Here is a 13,098-nt window from a genome sequence, read left to right on the forward strand (position 1 = left end):
AGAGATGATGCGCATGCATACTTTAAAATTATATTATTCGACAGAGAACCTCTAGTATTGCATTTATAAAGACAGATGGCAGGCTCTTGAAATAATATTTAGGTAAACTTTCTACAGTTACATTAAATGTTATTCTTCAATTTAAAAGAAACCATAAAATGCACTTTATTCGGTTAACCGCAAACCGACATATTTCTTCAATAACGTTAAAAGAGTTTCAAATTTAATCAAATGCTTCAAAATTTACTGTGGGAAATACAAAATGGTGTTTCGTATAACTGTGTGTCAATGAACCATCCTGCATAGACTTAAGAAATTTCGAGGACGTAAGACAATATTTAATTGATAGTTTTGAACTTCCGAGATCATTATACAACGTGAGCATAGAAACAGTACCTGATTTTAAAGTGCCATATAATTAACATTTAATTGAATATTTACATGCAATGTTGTACAGAGCTCAGTAAACTCAAAGTATTATCCCATCTATCTTTTCAGAATCCTAGTTCTGACCAGGGCAGCTAGAGGGCAGTAATATCGAAAATGGCGTTCACCCCACAGTAACGAAGCTGGTTCGTTTTACAAATTGCAAAAGCAAGCAGTTTTGTGAGAGTGCAGCGTGATTTCAAACGGCAATTTAATGCTGATCCACCCACACACAAATCCATTGTGAAGTGGCATAGAACGTTTATTGAGACGGGGTGCATTTGTGATCAAAGAAAAGGACATTCAGGGCGACATCCAGTCTCTGAGGAAACTGTGGAGCGCGTAAAAGCAGCCTTCGTACACAACCCACAGAAGTCTACACGTAAAGCTAGCAGAGAGTTGCAGATGCCCCAAACAACAGTAAGCAAGATCTTACGCAAGCGTTTGCGGTGTTACCTGTACCGACTTCAGTTGGTTCAGAAGTTATACCCACGAGACACGGTAAAGCGCCGTGAGCGCTGTGAGACTATGCAAAATTTCATGGAGGCCGACGAAAACTTTTTGACGAAGATCATTTTCAGCGATGAGGCGACATTCCACTTAAGTGAAAAGGTAAATAGACACAATGTAAGGATATGGGTAACCCAGAATCCTCATGCAACTGTAAATGTGGAACGCGACTCACCGAAAATCAATGTTTTTTGTGAGTGTCAGAGCGTAGGGTGCACGGTCCGTCCTTCTTTCAGGAACAAATAATTACAGGTGAAAGTTACTTAGCATTGCTACGTAACTGGTTAATTCCGCAACTTAGTAATGCAGAGATAGACGACAACAAGATGGACAACGTTCTACAACAAGATGGAGCACCGCCACACTGACATCATGCTCTACGCAGGTTTCTAAACGAGAACCTCCCAAACCGATGGTTAGGGCACTCTGGAGTCAATGATCAAGATCTATGCAATTGGCCTCCAAGATCACCTGACCTCACTGTTTGTGACTTCTTTCTGTGGGGATTTGTGAAGGACAAAGTGTATGCACCTCCACTACCAGCAACTTTGAACGATCTCCAAGAACGCATCACTGATGCTGTCAACTCCATCATACCGGATATGCTTCACAACGTGTGGGTGGAGTTAGATTACCGCCTCGATATTTCCCGCGTTACAGGTGGCGCGCACATCGAGTGTTTGTGATTTCAATTATTGCTCCAAAATTTTTTAAGTTTATGTATCACTGTTCAATATTTCAGCAAAATATTCTTTCGCATATTAAATTTACACTAATTTGAAACCTGGGACTGTTTCTGTGCTCACCCTGTATTCTAAATTGCAATCTACATCAGGAACTTTTCTTTGTTATGCATGCTACATCAATGTAAATTATATTTGTATGTAAATCTTTTAGTCAAGCATACTCCGCGCTGTCTTCTGCATATATATATATATATATATATATATATATATATATATATATATATATATATATATATATATATATATATATATATATATATAGGGGGGAAAGTGGGGTAAACGGACATGGTAATGAAATATGACTGAGGATTTGTATACATGGTATATTTGGAAGGTAGATATATCTGGCATTGGAAACTGCAGACTTCGACATAATAGGGAAAGTTGTAAACGAAAAGTAGTAGTTACATTTAGTCCACGAAAACGTCACAAGAAAAAAATAAAACCAAAGTGTCCATATGCCCCCGACAATGGGGCATAAGGACAGTATAAAGGGGCAAATAGACAGTGCACATCTGTCATCAGAATCATCATCACAACACACACACACACAAAGTATGGTTCATATTTATTGGAAACACACGAAATATGAAACCAAAAATGACATCTCAAACACTGAACCCAATTTTCCCCCTTCCTTTATACATTTCTAAATTCAAACAAACATTACTCAGATCGATTTGTCGTTTTCTTGGTGGATTGGACGATGCATTCTTTTTAGATATCGTCGGTGAAGAATTCTTCTTAACTTCCGAATTGGAGGATTTATTTGCAGGTTTACGCCGCAGCACATCCATGACACTAGGACTGGAAAGTATTCTTGAACCAGCATTGCAACAGTTGCAATACTGTCATAATGACGTTGCAGCAATCGAAAGACTTAGGCGCGAAAACCTTGTGGTTTCTGGCGAAGCGAAACTGCAACTTGCTTCTCCCCTTGGTAGATGTACACTCATGTCCAAAATTATTGTCGCATGTTTATAAATATGTTGTTCTAGGAATATAATATAATATCGTATTCGCCCGGTATTTCTTATAACGTTAGTATGTGTATAATCTTCAAAGACATGTATTTGGCAAATTTCATGTGAACAGAGCAGTAAATACGAACAATAAAACGAAAGTAAAATTTTCTTGTCCATTTAGCAACATTTTGTTTTACTCATTCTAATTTTCGTATTTATAATTCTTTTTCTATGAAATTCGCCACAAATAGACATTTCCCGATTACATACATAGTATCAGTCTTAAAAGTACCCTGCAAAATCATTATCAAATTATATTCTGACAAGAAGACAGTTATAGATATGCGACAATTATTTTGGACACATCATCTTTATCTTGCTCTATAGGTGTTTTCCATCCAATGAAGACCCATTTGTATCAAATTCACGTGTTCTTCATTTGGTGGTGCCTGTTTGGAACTACCATTCGCATTGTCAGCAGTGTGAACATCTTCGGGTATGTAAACATGATCAGGAATTTTTTATGGATTGAATAGGTAAATTCCACAACTACTGAACCAATTGGTAATATTCCCGACTGTTGTAGCACGAATCCAAGCTTGCTGATGTATCCCATATGATTTTATAGATAGGTTTCCCAGGAAACTGACGGCTATATCGTCTGGATTATCTTAATAATATGGTTTGATAGGGACAAAAAAGGACACATATAATGTTTGTAATTTATGAGTCCTGTGCAGAGGTAAACATAATAAATGAACATTATTTGCAACAGTCGTTTCCAAAATGTGAGCATCGGAGCAGTGCCAACGATGCCCGTCTAAGAGGAGGTTAACATCACCAGTAGGCTTGTGTTTGATAAAATGTGTAAGAAATTGTGCAAACTGTTTCGAGGTCATGTAACCGCTGTCCGTTAACACAACCTTCGTTATCGGTGGCATGTCACTTGTAAACTCTTGCTTGTATCTGTAATGTTTCATGATAATAAAAGGTGGGGTAAACTGACTTGCTGCAGAATCACACTGCTCTAAACTGAAGGTTTCCCAGTTGTTTCAGTTGTTTCAAACTTTTTTACCGCACCTAGCGATCTGTAACGCACCTAGTAAGTGTAAATTAACTGGAATCCAGATTCGTCACAGTTAAACAATTTGGTTGACTCATTACGTACATTGTATTCATCAAGTAGGTATGCCAAATTGGTGTAGAATTTTTGAGCCTTCTCCCTGGTTGAGTCTTCTCTTTTACGCTAACATGTCGATGGCCAGCCACTGTTTCAAACAGTAACTGCACTCACTTATGTTGTGGGTCCAGGTTGCATTTTCATTTAACATTGGGGGAATAAAGAATGTACAGCCCAAACGGCATTTCCGATTTAAAAAATCCCTTCACTTTAGATGGAAAACATCATATTTGGAGACGGTTTCCCCTCTTACATTTTGTTGTAACTCATAATAACAGAGTTACAATTGTCAGGGGTCTTTTGAGACACCCTGTATATATATATAAAATGGATCACTTTCAGACTTTAAAAAAATTCTCCCGACCTTAGTCTTCAAGATACAGGATAGAAATTTTGCACACGTATTGTGTAGATAGCTACGTATTTTTTAAATATATATATATATATATATATATATATATATATATATATATATATATATATATATAGATATATATATATATATAGATATATATAGATATAGATATAGATATAGATAGATAGATAGATAGATAGATAGATAGATAGATAGATAGATAGATAGATAGATAGATAGATAGATAGATAGATAGATAGATAGATAGATATAGTTCTCTACGTGAATCCAGGCCCGGGCCAGAGGAGCGCAAAAATTTCGAAAAAAGGTCGAAAAACTAACGGTTATCTCCTATCTTCCCGTTTCTGGTGTATAATATAGACAAAGTACCGTTGGTAAGAATGTTCTATCCTAAAGAAAACGAGGTATGATCCATGATCCAACGATAAATAATTAGGAAGTAGTAACTGTTTTAGTGAAAGTTTAAAATTTACCTTAGAAAATGGAAATAATAAAAGGGTTAATTTCAAAGACTGTTGGCCTGGCTCTAAGAACAGTCTGGTCTATTCCTGGTCGGAGACTCTATATTCAGAAAGTTCCAATATTAGGATCTATCTAATTTCGTTAGGATTAGGGAAAGAACAGATGATAGGGATAACATCCTTCTCTCCTGGCCCAGTTATATAAGAGTCTTGCATTCAAAACTAGAGGTACGAAGTACTGTAATACTTTCGAACACGAAAGTCACTGTGTTACATAAAATCTACCAGCCAAACTTCCACTAATGCATGACTGTCACAGTGATCGAACCCAAATCGCAATTTGGATTCCTTAAAAAAATCTCCATCATCTGGAGTATTTTAATTTCCTAAGCCTCCTGGGCTTAGGACCCTCGAAACGACCCATTAGTTATTTCTTGTAAAATTCAAATCTGAAATCCATTTGTCATCTGTTAGACGTAGGATTCCTTGACTACCAGCAAGCTAATAATTCCTAACACTTAACCTTGTTCTGACCTATGCTACGACCAGAGATCATAAATTCCAGAGGGACAACTGCAAAGCCTCGGACCTGAATATCCAGACTTCCAGCATCAAAGCTAAAGGACATAATTGTGGTGCGAACGCTCTCCGTATATGCAACCAGAAGACTGGCCTGTAGCACCAGAGACCAACCTATCTGTCAGTCGTCCATGCTAGCAATAAAAAAAAGTTCCCCATATATACGTTTTCGGATCTGCAAAAAAATAGCTAAGAAAATTCGATTCACAACTGCTCGATTATTACCAGCACGTAGTGGAAAATTACTAAAAGCCAAGTACAAAGGAACACATTCCATTACCTAGACTCTGTCCTGGGCCTAAAAGTGAGAAATATAAGCACGAGAAATCTATCTAGCTGAGCAGAATATATGTGCTTTGAATATAGATAAAATTTAATCTAAATATAAATTACGATATATTAATTTAAATAATATAGCGTCAGGTCTGACTGCAAGTTAAATAATTAAAGATAAACATAATTTAATAATAATAAACACATTCTTATAGAATAAAATAAATCAGCAAGGCAACGAAGTACATTTCACAGCGTCAACAAATATACACATTTCGGTGATAACCTTGACATTTCCAATTGACATCTGTCATTCTCAAAGACCAAACAAATTAAAACTATAATACCTGGTTAGTTATATTAATCTCTACTTGTAGCCACACGCTTTTCTCATCGCTCACAGAATGATTGGATTCCATGACAAATCAAGTATGAAGTTTGCCATGCAAAGAAATTTTCAACCACTTGTTGCACCTCTCGATCATCAGGGAATTTTCTTCTTGCCACGAAGTGATCAAGATGTGGAAACAGATAGTAATATGAGGAAGCAACCTTAGGAGAATACTATGAGTGAGGAACAGCGTCATACTGAAATCCAAAGAGAGTTTGCACCTTTTGTGAACAACATATTGCTGTCCATTGTCCTGCAACAATAGGGTACAATGTATGTCAGTGTATATCATGGAGTTCAGCCCTGTAACAATTTGCAATGAAGGTTTCCTTATATATGGAGAAAGACATAATGGATCACCCCAACAAATACATACCAGCAACCACGATTTCTGCAGATGGAGGAATGGTTGATCATGTTGCAACTACTGAGCGGACTGATTGTTGTAACAAATCTATTTTCATCGGAAGTGACAATCGGATACAGAAGTCCTCTCCGGTAATTCCGTAAACTCAGATACCTGCACACTACCAGACGGCAATCCTTGTTCACCGGTAACAACTCATGTGGCACCAGTAAATCTAAGCTTTCACAATACTGATTGCTAGAAGCCGCTGAACAGCCCTTGTGAGGGAAACAGGCTTAGTAATGACTGTAGGTAACCTAATAAGTGTGCAGAAAAATTGAGACAAATTTGCAAACGGTTCAATTTCGTCTGAAACGCACTGCTGCTATAAAACGCATGAATCAGAAATCAAAGGCTAGGCCTACGCAGTAAAATTAAAAGATCAACAATGAAATGATAGAAAGGATTAAGGAAAACTCCAAACTCAAATTATCCTACGAGTTGTCTGAGTTCAAAGAATCTGCTGATAGTAATCCGTTTGTCTCAACTGATACGGTAATGAATATAATGTAGTTGACTGACTGTATCTACCGCGATGGAGCCTTCAGCAACGACCGCAAGATTGAAAAGTGGAATTGCTGCACAATCTGTCTCTTTTGGGTACATAAGTGTCCTGAAAGTGACGATTGGTACACATATATTTGTGAAAATTACACACAATAATTACTTTGTCATTTCCTGAAGAGGAAACTAATAAATATGCGAACTTCTACAACGAATGATCTTTTCATCACTTACATATTCCCTTGTAAGATCCCCTTACAATACACCCTATCCGATTTTCAGATGTTTTCTTTTCACGCGGCCAAATTTGCACTTTTAAATCTTTAACTCTGCTTTGTAAGGTGATGTCACTACACAACCTCTCTAGTTGTAGCGCCCAATGCTTGTTTTTTGTGTGAAAGGAGGGTATAGTAGAGGCCGAAGATAAAATGGAGAGACATGTACGGTAAAGATCCATTGGAGGAAATACCTGAAGCAGAAGCTCGAGAATGTGAAGATGCAATGACTACGCAATCAGTATTTATAGAACACTCTCGGAGTATAGTAGGTACATCTAGTTGGACCATGATTGATAGAATTGCCTCTGATGGATGGAGCAGTGACCATGTCCTCTGCTTATTAGCCTAGGAAGTTTAGGGATTTCCCTAATGTCTGTGAATCGATTGGAAAAATACCGCATTTTCTAAAGCCATTCATGTCTGCCTCAATTATGGCTGAAAGTTTGTGCACGACCAAACAACGCGCAAACCTAATATACTCTCAAATGTCGAAATCAATGGCCCTAAAATTAATTCTTAATTTCACGAGTGTAGGCTTTTTTTTATGAAGCTATAAAGTCAACGTCCAGAAGTTGAAGCTTGTGTGTGATGTGCGGCGGTAAACACACAATACGCACTCTACTTTCCCTTGACGCTAGAAATTAAGGTTTGCTATACGGTACTAATGCCCATCAAGGGTCAAGACTACTGGGTCTTCAATTGTTGGTTTCACGAACTGAATGAAGTGCTGCTACATATAGTGAAAATATGTGGTTGAATCCATCCTGACGAGTACAGAACTGCAATCCTGCCAGGGAGAGTTCCGTCAAGAAATTTTGCCTTCATATTAAAAAAATGAAATGAAATCTTTGAGTTTTACGTCCCGCGGTTATGCCGGTTAGGCTAAAGGAGACGGTGATGATGAGTAATGGATGAAATGGTGGAATGAAGAAAGTGGGAGGAAACGGGAGAACCCCGAGAAAACCCACGCACACGATGTTCGTCCACCACAAAGTTCACTTGGCGGGGGCTGGGATCGAACCCGGGACCCCAAGCACCAGAGGTGAACGCTCTACCACTGAGCCATCGCGCCCCCCCTGCCTTCATATTAGTGCAAGGTAATATAAGTGAATGCGGCACATACACCCCAGTTGCATACATACATGTCACTACCGTTATGAGGCCATCTCCGACTGCTGAGATGAGTTTCCCAACGTAATTTTTCTCTTCATGTTGATGTCCTTCACTTATGTCCCTTGCACAACCGTGATACCCGTTTCGTCACCGTTATAAATTTTATGCGGGGCAAAATTACTGCTCTTAACTTTGGTTTCAGTATGTCAAGAATGTGTTCACTTTATCACTCGTCAAACCTTTGTCTCCCGCAATCGTAATTGGTCATGGAGCACGAATAGTTTACGACGGGATATCGACGAAGAAATTTCTTAAGCCAGTTTCCACTAGCCATTCCTGTACATGGTGCAAAGTTGTGATTTATATTCCTTCTACTGGCATTTGGTATGCTAAAATACGAATATTTCTTCCATGGAAGCGTCTATTTGCAACGCTGTACTAATTCATTTTTAAGTTGTGTACCAAGCATTGGTTTTCGTCCTAGAGAAACTGACACGAGATCGTCAGCAGTTCTTGTTGGTAGTTTCCCATACTTTTTAAATGTACAGCGAGGAACATTGAATGTTTTTGCTGTTTTCAGATAAACCCATTTCATAATTTTTCACAGCCTGAACAGCCTACACCATTGACTGTTTGTTTCATTTCTTTCTCTGAGACATCTGAAACAAAAGGAAAGAACATTTTATAAATGTTTCTAATATTGGATATCTGATATCGGAAGAGCGCTTCCTGGGAAAACATTCACCTCCAAATCGAATAGCTTCATGTGGCCAAACAAATCTGCTATACTTACATACTAGGTGATTTTGTCTTTTCGAACAAAATAACTACAGTATAGTATTTCCTTACCTTTTACGTTCAATTACCAGATGAAAACCTCCTAAAGCTCCAATCGACAAAAATTCTATTTTCTCTTACAATTCAGTAACACATTCTTCCAAACATACAAGGAATACGGCGCCACTTGCTAATGAAGGTATTGTGGCTGTCTTCCGATAGCAGCACCTACTTGACGGGGAACATGGTATCCGTTATTAGGCAGGTATATGGTATCTAATCTGTTTGTCTTATTGTGTATGACTAACTTCACTGTAATTGTGCGAATTCTTTTCCAAGCGTCCGCATCCACTGGTTATTCTAATTCCACTCATACTGTTGGTCCAAGGGCCTCACTGGTTATTGTTCTAAAAAGGTAACCAAGAAAGTTCTGTCGATTTTTCACTCGCCATATTCGAACATCGAGATGTCACCTTAGACGTACCTGGAAGATCAAAAATGTCCCCATCAGCATCGACGACCTTCTGCCAACGTTCTGGAAGGCCATGGATTCCATCGCGGTAGAACTTGGTGGCCTGTGATGCGAAGAAGGTAACAAAAGTATTTTGAACCTCTACTAAAGATTTGAACTGGCGTCCTCTAAGGTGATTGTCCAAGGAATGGAACACATAATAATCGGACGATGCAATGTCCGGGAGTATGCTGGATAAAATAGTGTTTTCTATCCAAGGTATAGAATGATGTCCCTGGTCGTCTTAGCCACGTGAGGCTTAGCGTTGTCCTGTAACAGGAGAACCTCTTTGCTATTCAGAAGTGGGGTTTTGAGTTTTTCTTGAACACGACTCAATTGCTGACAGTACAGAAGTTGCATTGATGCTCTGACCAGCTGGAAGCAGTTTTCGGTTCACGATTCCGCGAACAGTCAACCAAACACACAGGAGGAACTTCTTGTGGTGCACTGCTGCTTTCGGCTGTTTTGGAATCGGTTCATGGGATGCTAACCAATGCGCCGTGCAACTTTGTACAGGATCTACATCTGATCACATGTCAACATCCTGTCCAAATATGACTCCTTCCTCACACAAGACAGCAAAGAAACACAGGATTCTGCTCGCGTTGCTTTCTGGCCCGGAGTCAAATCATGTGTGACCCATCGGCCAAACTTGTAGTGCTTCCCAAGTTGATAGAGGTGCTGACGAATGGTTTCTCCACTCACACTGAATTGTAGTCCCAATTCCTCACATGTCTGGCCACTGTTGGCCTCACCAAAACCCTGGATATCTTCCGCCCCGCTCCAGCGGTGTTTGACCCCAGTTTGAACTCGTACAGCATACACGACCTTATGACGCTCTGTGCAGGTTCCGCATTCACTCTGTCCTTACGCAAGTTCATGGTGTAACTTAACTGCCACAACCAGATAGTATGTTTGACATACCCACATCAACAACTGACCTTCGCTTCATCTCCATTCGTATTCAACTCGCGGTGGGAAGGATAATTGAACACAGACCTCCACAAAAAGCGACAGAACTTTCTTGGTTACCTTTATATTATTTGCACGAAATTTCACAAGCCAACGGCGTATAATATGTTCATTCACGTCTCTTGCCCCAAATATAAAGTAGATAGTTGATAGTTCCTACGAATATATATACATAATATCCAGTAAAGGATATAAACACTAGTAATTGTGTTGTCTCGTGTACTAACAGTCGTGTATCGAGGTTGATTCAGTTATATTAAGTCGAAATTGAATGTGCCATTTACCTAGTAAATAACATGTTTCCACCACTGGTTGTGTTCAATTAGCAGGACTTTCACTACTGACTATTGCCCAGCATTGAAGTTTAAATTGCATTAGACTGGGTTGCAGCTATACCATGGATATTGCATCCCATTTCTCTTTACAGACTTTCCATAGGCCAGATACAGTGCGGAATCGATTATGGAATAGGTGCCGCTTGAGGAGTCCAAGAGCACAATAGACCATTGCGCTTGCACCTGGACTCTGACAGGGATGTCAGAGAAGAAAATTCTATTAGTTCCAATTTCCTGCTCCACACGGCGATGGAATTTCAGCGATATCTTAGCCGTGTGGCTGGATGAATTGCCTTGTTGTAGTTTAGCCCAGTTCTCCTCTTGACCGTACAATGTTAGGATTTCATGCTGGTACATTTCAGTCATAGTAAAAGTCTGGTAGTACGCAACATTGATTTCGACGTTTCGCTTCATCTTTCGGAATTGTAATTAATCCTTGTAAGGGACATTGTCCATATTCATGAACCTTTTGGGAAACTCTCTCTCTGTATATAATGGCACGAAATTTACCACAGTCTGTGTGGCAAATCCAAGCTTCATCAAAGGTAAACAAACTTCCACCGATCACCTGCAAGATGACATTCATTCAGCCTCTTGCAATTCCTTTTTCGCTCAGCCACATGATGTGATTTCAGGGCATGCACACTGCTCCTGCGAACGACCGTGAGGCGGAAATCATTATGAATGTCGCTTGAGAGGTGCGGTATTTGTTGTCAATAGTACACTCTATGTGGGGATTTTCGGATATCGTCATAGGCCAAATCACATGCTATAGCGGCAGAGCCCTTTTTGTGTGAAACCGGTTTTTAGCTGGTCGCGTCAGTGTGGTGAGCCGAGGGCTCTATGCAACGTATTGCCATATGATTCACAGTGGTACTACCTTCGCGAAAATTACGCGTTTACCTTTACGCAGCTTACGTGTTGGACGTCCTAAGCTTAGCGTCGGGAAGCGCCACAATGAACCTATCTTAGACTCTGTTCAGTTTCGACGATATCAGAACGTTCGACCACATTGCGTCATTGCGTGGCTAACGAGATACTGTTGCTTGCCTCATGGTAATCTCACGGTAATGGATAGCGCATGCGCTGTACATAGGCATGGGCGCGAGACCAAACGAGACGAGAACTGAAACAAGTCTCGTCTCGTCTCGCAAAATCAAAAGCTGTTCTCGTCTCGCGTCTCGTCTCGTCTCGCAGACCTAAGTTCTCGTCTCGCGTCTCGCAAAATTTTGGAAGTCTCGTCTCGCGGTCTCGCGCGAGACTTCTCGCGTTGGTCTCGCGGTCTCGCAAATCAATACTGGAATAATGTAGTCTTCATTCGACCCTTTTAAAATAATGTATACTCAAAGTTTACATAGTTTTGTTTCATAGTTGCATTGTTACACAATGCTTAGCCACTCATTCCGATTCACAATGCTTGATTTTACACCCCACATTCTCGGTATTAAAAAATGCCAGTTTTCTGTAGTCTCTGTCTATGTGAAGTGTGAATGAAATCGGCATGTTACATTTGAGTAATCTTACTTGCAAGATAAAAGCTTTCAAATAACTTGGTAAGAACGGTAACTCAAATAGCCGTATTTATAGTAAACATGCAGCGTTAGTAATATATATTTCACAACTTAAATGCACTTTCATCTCAATACAAACCGTCTTTCGCAAACTGAGGAATGGAATGAAATTCACGCAACGAACCAAGCTCATCTGAAATAATATTTCAAAGTGTTTGCAATCTGAAACACTAGTTTTTTTCCTCAAAATCAAAACAAAACCATAAAAAAGTAGTGGAGTACCGACAGCATTTTTCTTCCCCTCCTTTTCTGACGAATAAAAGCTAAGCAGATATCAGTTCTGGTTTTGGTGAGAGGATCCGTCTTGCAGCCATAAATCCATTTATCCTAAATTTATGTTTACGGAAAGAAACAACTACTTTATTTTGACTAAAAAAATTTCCTTCTTAAACAAGCCAATAGGCCCTTTTTCTGCCTTCATAAAACAAGTTACCGTAAGAAAACAATTTGGTGGGCAGGGGGAACAAATCTGTTCTAAACCCAGAGGCTTTACATCACATTGGATCTAAACACGTGTCTTTTTCCCTCATATATATATATATAATGCATTGAAAATAGGAAGAAGAAAGTCAGAGTGTCAGAGACAGACAAAAACAGAGAGAGAGAGAGAAGATATGGTATCCTCTGACCGACACCTCGAATTTCTGCACTGAAGGAAAAATCAAAGCGAGCCGTATATTTTTGAACTAGGATATTTTTGCCGAGGTTGCAATAACAGAAGACC

The sequence above is a fragment of the Thermobia domestica genome, chromosome 10 (genome assembly GCF_964235325.1).
Source record: "Thermobia domestica chromosome 10, izTheDome1.hap1.1, whole genome shotgun sequence".
Taxonomy (NCBI): domain Eukaryota; kingdom Metazoa; phylum Arthropoda; class Insecta; order Zygentoma; family Lepismatidae; genus Thermobia; species Thermobia domestica.